Here is a 14,661-nt window from a genome sequence, read left to right as displayed (position 1 = left end):
TCCAAGGGGGCCAACCGTGAATACTGTCCTCTGTTTATGTGTCTCCTCTAGTTCAACCTGATGATATCCACTTTTCATATCCAACACCGAGAAATATTTCATTCCGCCCAAACAGTCCAACAGTTCTTCAATGCGCGGCAGGGCATAAGAATCCTTAATTGTCTGATTATTTAGCTGGCGAAAATCTATACACATCCTCAAACGTCCGTCCTTCCTCCTTGCTAAAACAACGTTAGACGCCCAAGGGCTATGTGAAGGCCGGATGACTCCTGATGATAGAAGTTCCTGTAGATGTGTTCGGAGGGATACGCCTATGTCTCTGCTTGAAAGGAATGGAATTCTCAAGGTCTATCCGATGACGAACTAAATCAGAGTGTCCAAGATCTTCAGCATGTTTAGAGAAGATGTCCTTAAACTTCATAATTACATCAAGTCCTCTCTGTAATTCATCCGATGGAAGTCCCTCTTTATCTATCTCCACTTGGTCGAGAAGCGTTGTAGAGTCTACTGGCAGACCAGGTGGTTGACCTTGAAGCGTGACTGGCTGTATCTCACAAAGTAAAGATCTTGGTGGTACTACAACTGTCCTGGTTGTTATATTGGATACGTGAACCTCTATGGCATCTGGTCTTGATCCATCATAGGAAATGAGAGTAGGGGCTATGTCAATATCATCTGGCAGATGTGAGTGTAGAGTTGGCTGTAAAAGGGCACAGACGGTTGGTGACCTGAGTCCTCTTGCAATGTACCCTCTAATGACGACATTACTGTTTGCGGGAATGATGACGTTTCTTGTCTCTGCACTCTTAACTAGTCCCAGCTTGCCATCATTCCGTGAAAGATTCTTGTCATGCAAAACTATACTCCGATATGCTAAATACCATGGGGTGTGTAAATCCGCTTTCTGTAAAAACCTGTGTCCATGAGACTTCCTACAATCATCAAGTAAACATCTCAAAATGTTGGTTCCAAGCAAAGCTGGTACACGAGCATTGTATCTTGTATCCGGTACAATCAGGAATAAGCAGTGTACTTCCTCATTTGTGGCAACTCCTCTACCTTCAGCTGTAACTCCAACTTCTATAAATCCCCGGTACGGCAGAGATTCCCCTCCTGCACATTCAATATCTAAGACATCATCCAGTGGCTGTATGGGAATATGCTGCAAGTGTTGAAGATAGAATGATTCTGAGATTACTGATACTGTGGCTCCTGTGTCCAACAAGGCGCTAACTGGTACACTGTCAATGGTAATCTCCACTTCATTGGCCGTCCCTACTAATCTTCCTGGTACCTGCTTATCCTTAGGGCTCCCAAGTACACCTATAGGTGGCCCTTCCCCATAGGCCTGGGAAAGTTTAAAGGGTGCCTGAGATGATCCAGTCTGACTCGACATCCACGCGCAATATGGCCAAGATATCCACACCTATAACATCGAGGTGGTCCGTGTCCCTGACTTTGTGTGTAACTGTTTGAGTATGAACCAGGTAATGACCCAGGTACATCAGTGACATCTCGTCTTGACTGTTGTTGATCCTCTGCAAATGACCTAGGTCCAAACGCAGACTGATGTGGGAAATATTTGTCCTGTGCTGGCAGAGGGTGTCTGGGATAAGCATCTTCCACTTGTGGCTTGGAAACGTTTCCAGGATGTCTGTCGCGCTTATTGTGAGATCTTTGAGTACTGTATGGGCTGTTGTAAATTTGCTGTTGATTAACTTGTGCCTGAACCTGACTCTGTTCCTTCAATTCAGATATCTCCCTCCGGATCTCCTCCATCATAGCTTTGAGATCTGTGACTTCCTCCTTAGTGGCAGCAGCACTAGATGGATTCAAGGTATTGACCATCTTAGCTGAGGCTGACTGCTTCTTCACAGGTACTGCGGACTTGTCTCTCCTTAAATCAAATTCTATCTCCCTCAAGCAAAGTCGTAGATCATCAAAGTTGGTGATGGCATCAAACTTGTGAGCTGCTACACCCTTCAATCCAGGCTTGAGGCCATCCCACATACGAGTCCTTAGCATCTCATCCTGTTCATCCTCTGGAATAGACCGGTGCTCTGTTATCTGGTATAACATATTCTCAAGCCTACAACCCCATGCAGTGACATCTTCATCCTCCCTTTGTGAACAACTATAGAAATCAGACATGAGAGTAGCTCTCCTCCTTAGGGTTCCAAAGGCACTCTTCATCTTGGTTAGCAGGATTTCAACTGTAGCATTCCGTCCGAGTTTCATGGCTATGAGAGCAGCTTCACCTTTCAAAGATTTCCTAATAGCCTGCAGAATGACATCGTGTGGGTAGGTCTTAGATTGCAGTAGACAATCAACTTCAAAGCGCCATAAGTCATAGGGAGTGTCTTTACCTACTTCTCCACTGAAGAAGGGTATCTTCGGGAAATAGTGAAATGAAGCAGTTGGCGTCTGTTCTTCCTTGGCTGATGCTAATGGAGGAGGTGGCTTGACGTCGGGTCCCTGGAATGAACCTTCTTGTTTGGACATGTCACTGAGCCAAGTTTTGAAATCTGACGTGCTATCAATCTTTGGTGCCATTCCCATCTTCTCAAATATGGTAAGCATGTTCTTAAGTTCTTCTTGATTGAGTTCCATGGTTCAAGATAAGAAACGTGGTTGTACTATTTCGGATAAGGCTTTCAGAAAGAAGGAAAGAAGAAACTACCCAAAGTAACTCACGGTTACTAAACCAAATGCGAAATGGTAATCCAAATGATACTTAGCGCATTCAGAGGGAGATAAACGACATCCACAGTGTGGAACCGTCTGTGGTAATAAAGTATTGAGTGTATGCAACGCACAAGGGTTACAAATGGGATTCAGTAATAGCTAACTACCAGTAACCAACTAACTAAATACTAACACTAAAGCGACAAGAAGGGAATCAGGAGTAAACGCCCGTCGGCAAGTCAAGAAGCTGAAAGAAAACAAGAAGCATTAATGTTTTGCATAATACCTGGAAGGCAACAAGTTGTCTTCAAACAAACTTGATGTGTGTCTGGGGCAGCAGGCTGGAAGCAGCAATTTCAAAACACCAAAGTTGACTCCTGGAAACTAAGTGTGAACTAAACTAATAAATGAACACAATAACTATATGTCACTACAATTAGAAACTAAGTTAAACTGACCTAAACATCACAGTATATACTGAACCGAGTACAACCCCAACATATCACCAACTAACACATACTGCCCAAAGCGATACAAGAAGGGAGTAAGTATTAACATACAAGTGAAAGGGCAGTGCAGTGGTGCAGCAGTCAATTGTCAACTAATGTGTTGGCTATATGAATGTATAAATGGTTTACCTGTTATGTACTATGCTTAACACTAATATAGTTTGGCAGTATAGTTATATATATATATAAAGGTGTGTTTTATTTTAATGTTTATTTAGACAATTTATGATATGTAACAAGTACAAGGTATACCTTTATGGTGTAAACAGGATTCAAACTACATCACTTACTCACACACAACCACACTAAGAAACAATGTGACTAAGATAGATGCAAAATAACTATAAAGGAAATTATAAAACACAAACACAGTATGATGTCAAGTAACAACTAAATAACCAAATTAATTACATCTTTATTGCTTGGCTTGGGTAGGAACAGGAAATCAAATTAAATCTAAAGTTCAATCTAATATACTAGAAACTATCTAATAACTAAGTGTTGGTACCAACGTAAATGTTACATATATAAGCCGGCAATGTGAAAGTAAACAAAAAAATAGCTGCAGCAAGGAATGACCAATACAATGTGATACCACAGTACAATATGTCAGTGTTGATGATATGAGAAAGTCTCTAGAAAATACACACAATTCACAGGCACCACACAATCTAGGTGTGCTAGAATAGTCCTCACATTGATCTGTATGGAACAATGATCACCTGGCGTGGAATCTGTTGACTGGCTGGCTCTGTTGACTGTACCCTCTTGGCTGTACTGTCCTATGGAATGTTAGTCCTCACTGGGGGCTCCATTTTGTAACCGGGATAGTGAGCGGATGTCAACAAAATTATCCAGGACACTGGTTACGGGGGTGAGACCTTTTATTCCAATATTAACAACACCCTGAAACAATACACGGTTCAATAAATACAAAGTCATAATATATACATAAGATTTAAAATCCGTCATCACATCCTTTAGATGAAATACTACTATGACACACATTCTAGACAAATAAACTACAAGGGGAGATCACTCCTTGATTTACTGATTACATATTAATGACAAACATAGTTAAGGTAGAGGCATATAAATCCTATAAACATGCCCAGATAGAAAATATAAAGTATGTATATACAATGCTACATAAATACATACAATCAAGCACAATGTAATGCCTACCCGGTGTATGGCACTAGGGTGCAGATTACAGCCCTGTCAAGCCGCCAAGCCAGTCAAGCGTACGTACAATCTGTATAAACAATGAACAACGTTAAAGCTGCAATAGCTTAAACTATATGTATATATTCTGTCACTTCAAACACCTAGGATATAATATAAGCAGTTCAAACTTATATCGCAGTCATATTTACATTCACATACACACTATACTTTCTCTCATTTATAAAATTAATCCGTCAAACGTGCAAATATATAACCATTCACTCATAAGATAGAGAAAACACTTTAATGAACTGAATCATTTATTTGGATACTAAAAGATTATTGGATTGCAATTTAGCTTAGTGACCCTAACAAGCTAAACCTAACTTTTACACTTACACACAAGTTACAGTTTATATTTACACATAAGCATTAACAATATAACATTTAAAGGTATACACACTGATTAATTGATATAAAAGATTAAACTGACCTGTGGTGATCTTATAAAGTAGATATTCCAACATGGATAAACGTCTTGTCGGTGCAAGCAGTGACAGTGAAGTGAAGATTTGAATTAGTAAAAGAGGGCAAGAGTTTGAATGATCCAATCAGATTGGATCAACTGAGGGCACATAATAATGTAATGACCCTACCTAACCACCCTTAATTAAACTAGAATAGCACTGACTACATAGCTATTAATAGACATGCTTTAAGATGAGTATAGTCAGTTTCAAAATGAACAGACCTGTTGATAAAAAACATTCATTACTATAAATAAGAAATATTATACCTGCAATGCAAAGTGACTGTTAATATACACATATCCATAAATATCCAAATATGAAACGATATCCCTGAAACTGCAATGTAACTGTTAACATTCATAAAATTAATAATATTAAAACTAATATGTACATGACTGTAAAAACACATTATACATATATCCAGATATATATTATCAAAATCAGTAAGTGATTTCACATGAGCTTGAAAATGTTTCGCTATAATGTTCTTTTCGGTTTGGAGCCCTAAATGATGCAGTCAACTTGAAACATTGCCAAATACAACGGCAAATCATGAAGTACTTGTTGCTTTCATATTTTTCCATTTTGCCCAATTACGCACGTCGGCATCAGACTCGCTATTTGTCAGTAGTGTGTGCCGTGAAAGTTGTTCTGTATTCTCATTGGCTGACAAGATGTCATTCTAAGGCTATAACCGAGTACCATAACTATTTCCATAACCAAACAATGGGGAAACATATGTTGTCCTGACTATTATTTTATAATTCACCAGTTTTCGGGGAATAACTTATCTGCGTCACAAATATTATCTCTGCTCGACCAGGCTGGGATCTTGTATCGAGACTTGATACGTTATTAATGAGAACTAGGCTCCTAATTTTTTTCAACAAAATAATTCCAGTGTAATTTTTGAAGCAGATAATTTTATTTTCCCTCGTCTGAAGCATAATTGAAAATTTTATTATAAATTGTATATTTATATACTTATCCTATCTCACGGTATGCACCTCTTCTCTTCTACTACGACCATGTGTGGAAACGTGCTGTAGGCTAAGTTGAATCAAATCTTGCTGGCCTCTGACCCGCCCTGACCTCTGCCCCCACTCCGACATCATCTCTGTAAGCGGTGAGCTCGCTCACATGATCATGTGACTACCTGTGCCTGTCATTCTCGTCTTGGAGCTTCTAGTAATCTGTGATATGGGGCAGGTCGGGTGGGTCCTATCGCGTGAGATAGGATAAGTATATTAATATACAATTTATAATAAAATTTTCAAATTTTTAAACTTATCCTATCTCACGGTATGCACAATCCCACGGTTGGTAGGCGGGTCGCAGATTACCCTGTTGCTACCACCAGGAAAAACGCATAACCCAAGGAGGCCAGGAGAAAGCATCAACTCCCGATATGCAAACTCCAACTTGAGATGGGTTTCTTCATGTAACCCCTTGGCTTACACAGCACAAAAACTCTAGGGAGTGGGTGCTCCCGAATTAATGTGGTTTTCGGCCGCAACTTTTGACAAGCAAAAGGACGCAGTTTGGCAAGTAGGCCCCGCCGCCCCACGATTTATCAGGTGACCCCAGTGAATTAAAGTCGAGGACCTTAATCTGGCCAGTCCCTGCTTCAAAACTACCCCCCCACAGACACACGCTGGAAGGCGGTGAAAGAGGGAATAGTTCGGATGCTCAACTAGTTTAACGTTCAGTACCAATCTCCCTAACTTACCAAAGGTGAGAAAAGACTCAAGAGCAGATCGCTTCGAAAGCCATGTAGGTAATCGGAAATCAACACTTCACTGACGTAATTGCTCAGAGAGTAAAGGTCAGTAAGCGGAGTGTTGATCATTTCTGTATGTAGCACAAGACTGGCCTCGCAGTCTATCAAGTCATAACTAACGACAGTGCAAACACACCCTACTTCCATAGGAGAGAATAATCTAAACCCAATGGAAAAAAGTACGAATACATGGATAACATCGATATCTTTTATTATGTACAGAGCAAAACCGACCAAGCAGGATTGCTTCATCTGCGAACACGAGCCGATGACAACTGCTGCGCCAGGACCAGGGGGCCGAACTGATGTAGACCTTCCACGTCTGTAACTGAGAGGTCCCTCAGGTAGTGTGAAGCAAACATCATATCTGATCGCCAAAAACAGCCCTCCATGACGGACTGCAGGGAACAATTTCTGTGAAGAGCCATGGTGGAGGCAAGAGCACGCGTCTCATGAGGCTTCGCCGTTGACGGTGGAGGTAGTTCAGCAAAGGCATAGGCACGCAGGATCGTAGTTCGCATCCAAAACGCCAAGGTAATACGGGAGACTTCCGAGGTGGAGGCAGTAGACAATGGAATGAACAATCTCTTACGCAATCTGCGGCGATCCTGTGAGGCAGCTAGGTAAATCCTTAATGCACACACCGGGCGTAAGGACAGATCCTCAGTGTCGTCTGGGCCGAAGATAGTGGACAACGTCGGAATCGTGAATGTGCGTTCTGGCTGGCCTTGTAACTGATTCTTGGCGAGAAAATCCGACCGCAAACCAAGGAAAACTTTCGCATGTCTAGACCTTTCAAACCGTACCCGAGAAACATCCAGAGCATGCAACTCAGAAATACGAGCCGCTGTAGCCAAGGCCAATAAAAAGAAGGTCTTAAAGGAGACATGTTCAAAATCTTTCTCCTCCAAAGGTTCATAATCAGCTGACGTGAGATGAGCAAGTACAACAGAAAGATCCTAAGCTGGAGGTTGGAACTTCCGAGATTGGTCAGCCAGTTTTAAGACCGGAGGAGAGACTGGAGTTCAGGGACAGTGGACACCTTCACACCTGAGGCCGCTGCAATGACTGTGTTAAGAGCCGCCAAATAGGTAGATAGTGTAGAACCTTTGAGTTTTCTGGAGGTTTGGAGATGCTGAATGTACTCTCCCACAATCTGCGGGGACGCGGTAGTGGGGGATAAGATGCCCTTCTTCCTGCAATACGCTTCGAAATTCTTCCATTTGTCATCGTAGAGTGACCTCGTAGAAGTACGATGCGCTGTGGTAATGGCAGTAGCTACACGCTTAGAATAGCCCTTAGCCGTTAACGACCGATGAAGATGCGCCAAACGTGCAGATGGAGCGTCATCGGAGACCAATGGAGCTGGTCGGAGTGCGGATGAACCAGTAGATCGGGTCGAATGGGAAGAGGCCCGGGATCTGGTTCAGCTAGGTCTTGGAGGTTTACGAACCAACTTCTGGCCGGCCAATAGGGCGCGACCAAAAGCAGAGTTATCCTCTGAGTTGCTCGTAGCTTCACTAATACGCGAGGAAGAAGGGCAACTGGTGGGAACGCTTAAGCATTCAGGTTGTCCCATGGAATGGCTAGAGCATCGAGGTCCCAAGCCAGAGGATCCGGAATCGTTGACACAAACCGAGGCAGCTGATGGTTGAAGCGAGTGGTGAAGAGATCTACTGTCGGCGGCGTCAACGGAAGGCAAAACGTCTGGAACACCTGAGGATGCAATTTCCATTCCGTTGGAGAGAGACGACTCGGTCGAGAAAGAGAACCTGCGATGACATTCTTCACCCCCGGAATGTGATTGGCTCGTACCATGATGTGGAGACCATGACCAGATCGAAGAACCGTTGGGTCCACTGCAGCAGTTGAGTAGACCCCGTGGACCCCATCCTGTTGATATGCCAAACCACCGCTGCGTTGTCCGATCGGAGCATGAGGGACATTGCTCTTAGGACATCCTGCCAGTGACTGATTGCAAGCATCACTGCCTGAACTCCAGAACGTTGATGTGACAGGTGCGATCGTCGGGAGACCACTGCCCTGCCACTTGTTGATTGAGAAGATGAGCTCCCCACCCGTGTAGAGACGCGTCCACATACAGGTGGTGAGACGGAACAAACGGCCTTAAACAAACTCCGGCGCAAACATTCAATTCTGCCATCCACCACCGGAGATTGGGATGGAGCTGCAGAGGTAGAGTGATCAAGGCAACGGGATCTCCCACTCTGATGTAAGGCGCTAGAAAGAACTGTAAGGGACGAAGTTGTAGTTGACCCCTGAGGGTCAACGCCTGAGCCGACGTCAAGAGGCCCAGGAGCTCCTGCCACTGACGAAGCTTCCTGGGTTGCGCCAATGCCAACGAAACCAATCGCTGAATCTTGGCGAAAGATCCCTTGGGACAAAGAGTTTGTTGGCTTCTGTGTCGAATACTACTCCAATGAATTGGAGACGGCACGTAGGGGCTAGTTCCGATTTCTGCAGATTGATTAACCAGCCTAATTGGCGAAGAAGCCCTATCCCAAACTGCATGTGACGAAGCAGAAGGGCATGATCGTTCTGTGCCTGAATGCAGTCGTCGATGTAGGCTTCGAACACGATCCCCATTGCGGTGAAGGAAGCTGGTGATAGGCTTCATGACCTGTGTGAATAGCCACGGGGCCAAAGAAATTCCAAACGGGAGGACACGCCACTGATAGTGGGTGCCTTCGAAGACAAACCGAAGGAACTTGCGATGAGCTGGGAAGATCGGGTTGTGTAGATAAGCATCCTGGAGGTCCAAACTGACCATGAAATCTCCCGGCTTGATAATGGTCTTGAGGAGTGCCACCGATACCATGCAAAAATGGGGCGGAGGCTGCAGAAACCTCTCGTTGAACACCTTCATGTTGAAGATTAACCTCAGCTTGTCCGAATCCTTCTTGGGGACCAGAAAGATTGGAGAATAGAACCCCAGGGCGGTAGGAGCCAGACCCAGGGATTCGATCGCAATTTTCTGGCGTAAGGTATTGATTGTGGATCGCAGAACAGACGTCTGTCGAGTGGGATACGTTCTACGCTCCGGAAGCAAAGTGAGGGGAGGATCCCCTATGAGTGGCAGCTGAAAACCCGTGGACAACATGGAGAGGACGAAGGGGTCTCCCAACGATTGGCGCAACGATTCCTCCACCTGCAAACACTGGAACTTCAACAATTCCACTGACACTTGTAAATGAGCATCCTGGCCCACTCTGTTGGCGACATCTCTAACAGCCCCGTTAAACAAAGACCTGCCAGACCATGGCTGCCGAAAAAGATCAGTACGGAACCGATCCTCCCAAGAGGTTAAGTGCAAAGGCCTCCTGCGACGTACAGCTGTGATGTATGAAAAGAAGTGAGCTAAGTGATCTAGAATGGTCTGGAATTGCTCTTGCAATAAGACCATAGCTGCCCGAATATACACTTGTTGATGGGACGTAGCATGCGCAACCGACGTAGCCACCGCTTCGGTAGTCGTCACACCATGTTGAGAGGAGCCATAATCTTCCATATGACACCATCCAAATGTAACAGCTCACGATCCTCAACCAGGAATGGCGAGAAGGCCTTCTGCTTAGTCCCAAGCAATGAAACATCATCATCCACCGGAGGGGAGACGATGAGCGTAGAAAATCCATGAACATGAGCGGACGCTAAGTTGAAGCGGGGAGCCGTGAACCCATCCTTCACCTTCCTGAGGTTAACGAAGGCCTCATCCAGCGACGCTGCCAATTGAGTAATACACGGTCAAAGCGGGAACGTGATAAACCCAAAATCACCTGGCTTCATGTAAAAACTGGATAATAAATCCGCCGATGAGTTACTACGCTGTAATCGCAGACTATCAGCAATCCAGACAAGCAGTTGAGGTGTGTCTACAGCATTGACGCTACCATCGGAATTGCCGTACCATCTGACGAAGGAGACGGCGCTTTCGAACGATGAACCTCCTGTAAAGGAGGAGCTGGATAAGTCGAAGGACCGGATGACTGATGAGCAGAAGAAATCGGACCACCAGCTGCTTGAGACACACTCCCATGCGCCAACGACGAAGTCGAAAGGTCCCGGTTACTGACAGCAAAAGTTGACATAGATGGACCAAGCGCCAAACCGGATACATGAGAGGTAAGCACCGAACTCGGACCAGTATATGTAAGCAGGGCAACACGAACCCCGTGAGGAAGCGCTGAACCGGGAACAGTATGAGTTAGTGCCGAACCAGGAACCCTGGGAGCAAGCGACGACCCCCAGCCTGCATAAGGAAGTGCCGAATCAAAACCCCGCGAAGTAATCGCCGAACCGGAAACACCGGGAGGAAGCGCCGATCCGGGAACAACAGGAGGAAGCGCCGATCCAAGTACACCGGAAGGAAACGCCGATCCGGGAACAGTGAAATGAAGCGCCGATACAGGAACATCAAGAGGAAGCGCCGATCCGGGATCACCAAGAGGAAGCCCCGATCCGGGATCACCAGTAGTAAGCGTCGATCTGTGCACACCGGTAGTAAGCGCCGAACCGAGACCACCAGTAGTAAGCGCCGATCCGGGAACACCGGGAGAAAGTGCCGAACCGGGAGTACCAGTAGTAAGCGCCGAATTGGACACAAGCGGTGCTCTGAAAGACATCACGTGATCGGCAACAAGCGGTACTCGTGAGGCAAGTGGCGCACTAGAATAATGTGGTGGTCTATAAGCAAGTGACACATTCGACAGAACACCGAATGAGAAACAGACGTCATAACAACCACCGTAGACAGACGAGGTTGTGGAAAGGACGTGGACAACACAACAACCCTGGGTGGAGACAAGTCTTCCAAAGTGATCGGGTTAAAGCCACGCGGTCGGAACAGTTGTCTTAAGTTCTCACTAAGGTAGGAATCAGACGCCTCTCCTTGGAAATCTTCAGTAGGAGATGGGGACCTCGAACGACGGACTGCCGTAGTCTTACGACGATCAGCCTTAGTACATTTCGATGCCGACGGACCCTCAGATAGTTGACGGCGATATCTATCTGATAATCGTCTACCAGCCACCCGGCGATATGCTGAGAAATCATCATTGTTGAGATCCTTACAAAAAGTACACCGACGCGACCATTCACATTTGCCTAAACAGTCTACACACAAGGCATGTGGATCCGCCGCTGAAAAATTACTGTTGCATTTATCACAATGCTTTCGTTTCTTAGAACTACTGCGATTAGACTTTCCCATATTGAAGCAAAACCGCAAACAAACTTTCTATAAACAAGCACACGTCCACACGACGCAGCGACAAGAAAGAGAATGACAGGCACAGGTAGTCACATGATCATCTGAGCGAGCTCCATGCTTACAGAGATGATTGAGTGCTGATGTCGGAGTGAGGGCAGAGGTCAGGGCGGGTCAGAGGCCAGCAAGATTTGATTCAACTTAGCCTACAGCACGTTTCCACACATGGTCGTAGTAGAAGAGAAGAGGTGCATACCGTGAGATAGGATAAGTTTAAAAATTTATTTTGTTTTTAAATCCCAGACACCTTACAGTCACCCATTTGACACAAAATGAACTGTAATCACATTTTTGTAAGTATAATTCTTAGTGACTGGTCATATATTTATAGGGGTGAGTTTGCTGGCTGGAACTGTATGACATTTTGCTGACAAATAGTAATCTTGTTAAATGATATGGTCTATTTTAAAATTTATTTTAACCTCAAGCGGTGCCTGCGTTTCGCTTGATTCTTCTTCTTCATCTTCAGTGGAAGATTGTTTTGCAAGATGTTAAATCGGATCGTATTGATACGGTCTAACATCCATTTCAGAAATGACACCAGGAACATCTTTTACTGCTTCAGAATCCACGGACACTGTTAAGTTGTGAGGTAAAATCAAAGAGAAAGCCATCAGCAACAGGCACTTATGACGTCATGTCACGTGATACCCCCTCTGCTCATTAACTGTCGGGTGTTTCCGTAATAGGCGGAAATACGAGTACTTTTTTGTGTTTTTATTGCTATTTTACAAACTTTTTGTTCAATTTTAATCACGGAATGTGACTTTTAGAATATCCTTTACAATATATCAAAAGTTTTGTTTTCGTTCGTATTCTCCTTTAAACATATATATTTCATGAAAAAAAGACGACAGAATTTTCATGAACTGGATTGGTCGACAAGCTCAAAAGAACTTATATGAAGACCGCTCCAATATACATAGATATATGAAACAGTATATATCATGTCAAGAAAAGATGATATCTAATGAAAATAGATGGTATGACATGTAGTCGGAAAATTAAAATCATGATGGTTGTATACATTTATGGCATTTGCAGTTGGGATCCATAGTAGTATAGCTTTGAGAATTATAGGTTTTAGTATATGATTTGCTCAGTCAAAGCGCCTAGTTTCAATTATAAATAGATGGACTGATTTTAAGATATGTGATTGAATTTGTGGGTTCATGGAAGACGTTCCGTATAAGATTGTTTCTAATGAAAAAAGCATTGGTATAATAGAATTTATTTACTCTTATAGCATCAAATCGGGAACATAAAAAAGAAATAATGACATGCATCTTCAGTAGGGTGGCCACACAAACAATCTGCTCTCTCTGATATATGTCTGTTGTGTTTGTCAGCGTTGAGATCGCTACATCCTAACCTTAAGCGACAGTGGAGGATTTGACAAACTCTTGAACCTATATTTGGATCGAAATGAATGTCTTTAGCTCTGTGACTTAAGGCAGATTTGAAATCATTGATGTCTGTAAGAGATTTAATACTTCGCGGTAAAGCATTCCATAAACTTACAGCATCCGGTAAAGCATTCCATAAACTTACAGCGTCCGGTAAAGCATTCCATAAACTTACAGCATCCGGTAAAGCATTCCATAAACTTACAGCATCCGGTAAAGCATTCCATAAACTTACAGCATCCAGTAAAGCATTCCATAAACTTACAGCATCCGTAAAGCATTCCATAAACTTACAGCATCCAAAGTTCCATAAGTAAAGCATTCCATAAACTTACAGCATCCAGTAAAGCATTCCATAAACTTACAGCATCCGGTAAAGCATTCCATAAACTTACAGCATCCGGTAAAGCATTCCATAAACTTACAGCGTCCGGTAAAGCATTCCATAAACTTACAGCATCCAGTAAAGCATTCCATAAACTTACAGCATCCGGTAAAGCATTCCATAAACTTACAGCATCCAGTAAAGCATTCCATAAACTTACAGCATAAACTTACAGTCCAAAAGCATTCCATAAACTTACAGCATCCAGTAAAGCATTCCATAAACTTACAGCATCCGGTAAAGCATTCCATAAACTTACAGCATCCGGTAAAGCATTCCATAAACTTACAGCATCCGTAAAGCATTCCATAAACTTACAGCATCCGGTAAAGCATTCCATAAACTTACAGCGTCTGGTAAAGCATTCCATAAACTTACAGCGTCCGGTAAAGCATTCCATAAACTTACATCGTCAAGTAAAGCATTCCATAAATTACAGCGTCCGGTAAAGCATTCCATAAACTTACAGCGTCCGGTAAAGCATTCCATAAACTTACAGCATCCAGTAAAGCATTCCATAAACTTACAGCGTCCGGTAAAGCATTCCATAAACTTACAGCGTCCGGTAAAGCATTCCATAAACTTACAGCGTCCGGTAAAGCATTCCATAAACTTACAGCGTCCGGTAAAGCATTCCATAAACTTACAGCGTCCGGTAAAGCATTCCATAAACTTACAGCATCCAGTAAAGCATTCCATAAACTTACAGCGTCCGGTAAAGCATTCCATAAACTTACAGCGTCCGGTAAAGCATTCCATAAACTTACAGCGTCCGGTAAAGCATTCCATAAACTTACAGCGTCCGGTAAAGCATTCCATAAACTTACAGCGTCCGGTAAAGCATTCCATAAACTTACAGCATCCAGTAAAGCATTCCATAAACTTACAGTGTCCGGTAGAAATGAATTCTCA

General features: G+C 43.7%; 1 protein-coding gene and 1 long non-coding RNA gene across 2 annotated transcripts in view; one reads left to right on the top strand and one right to left on the bottom strand.

The window, feature by feature from the left end:
- Positions 1-14,661, top strand: part of LOC124284672 (ras-specific guanine nucleotide-releasing factor 1-like) — a 1,084,942-nt gene that overhangs the window by 22,468 nt on the left and 1,047,813 nt on the right. The window lies entirely within an intron of this gene.
- LOC124284676 lies at positions 4,061-5,287 on the bottom strand. The gene is made up of 2 exons (XR_006900617.1): positions 4,380-5,287; positions 4,061-4,100 (listed from the first exon to the last, which is right to left on the bottom strand). It is a non-coding gene; the product is annotated as an uncharacterized LOC124284676 (long non-coding RNA).

The sequence above is a fragment of the Haliotis rubra genome, unplaced genomic scaffold, assembly GCF_003918875.1.
Source record: "Haliotis rubra isolate DU_JTF1 unplaced genomic scaffold, ASM391887v1 Scf341, whole genome shotgun sequence".
NCBI lineage: Eukaryota > Metazoa > Mollusca > Gastropoda > Lepetellida > Haliotidae > Haliotis > Haliotis rubra.
The sequence above is the reverse complement of the archived record's forward strand: the minus strand, read 5'-3'. Positions and strand labels throughout refer to the sequence as shown.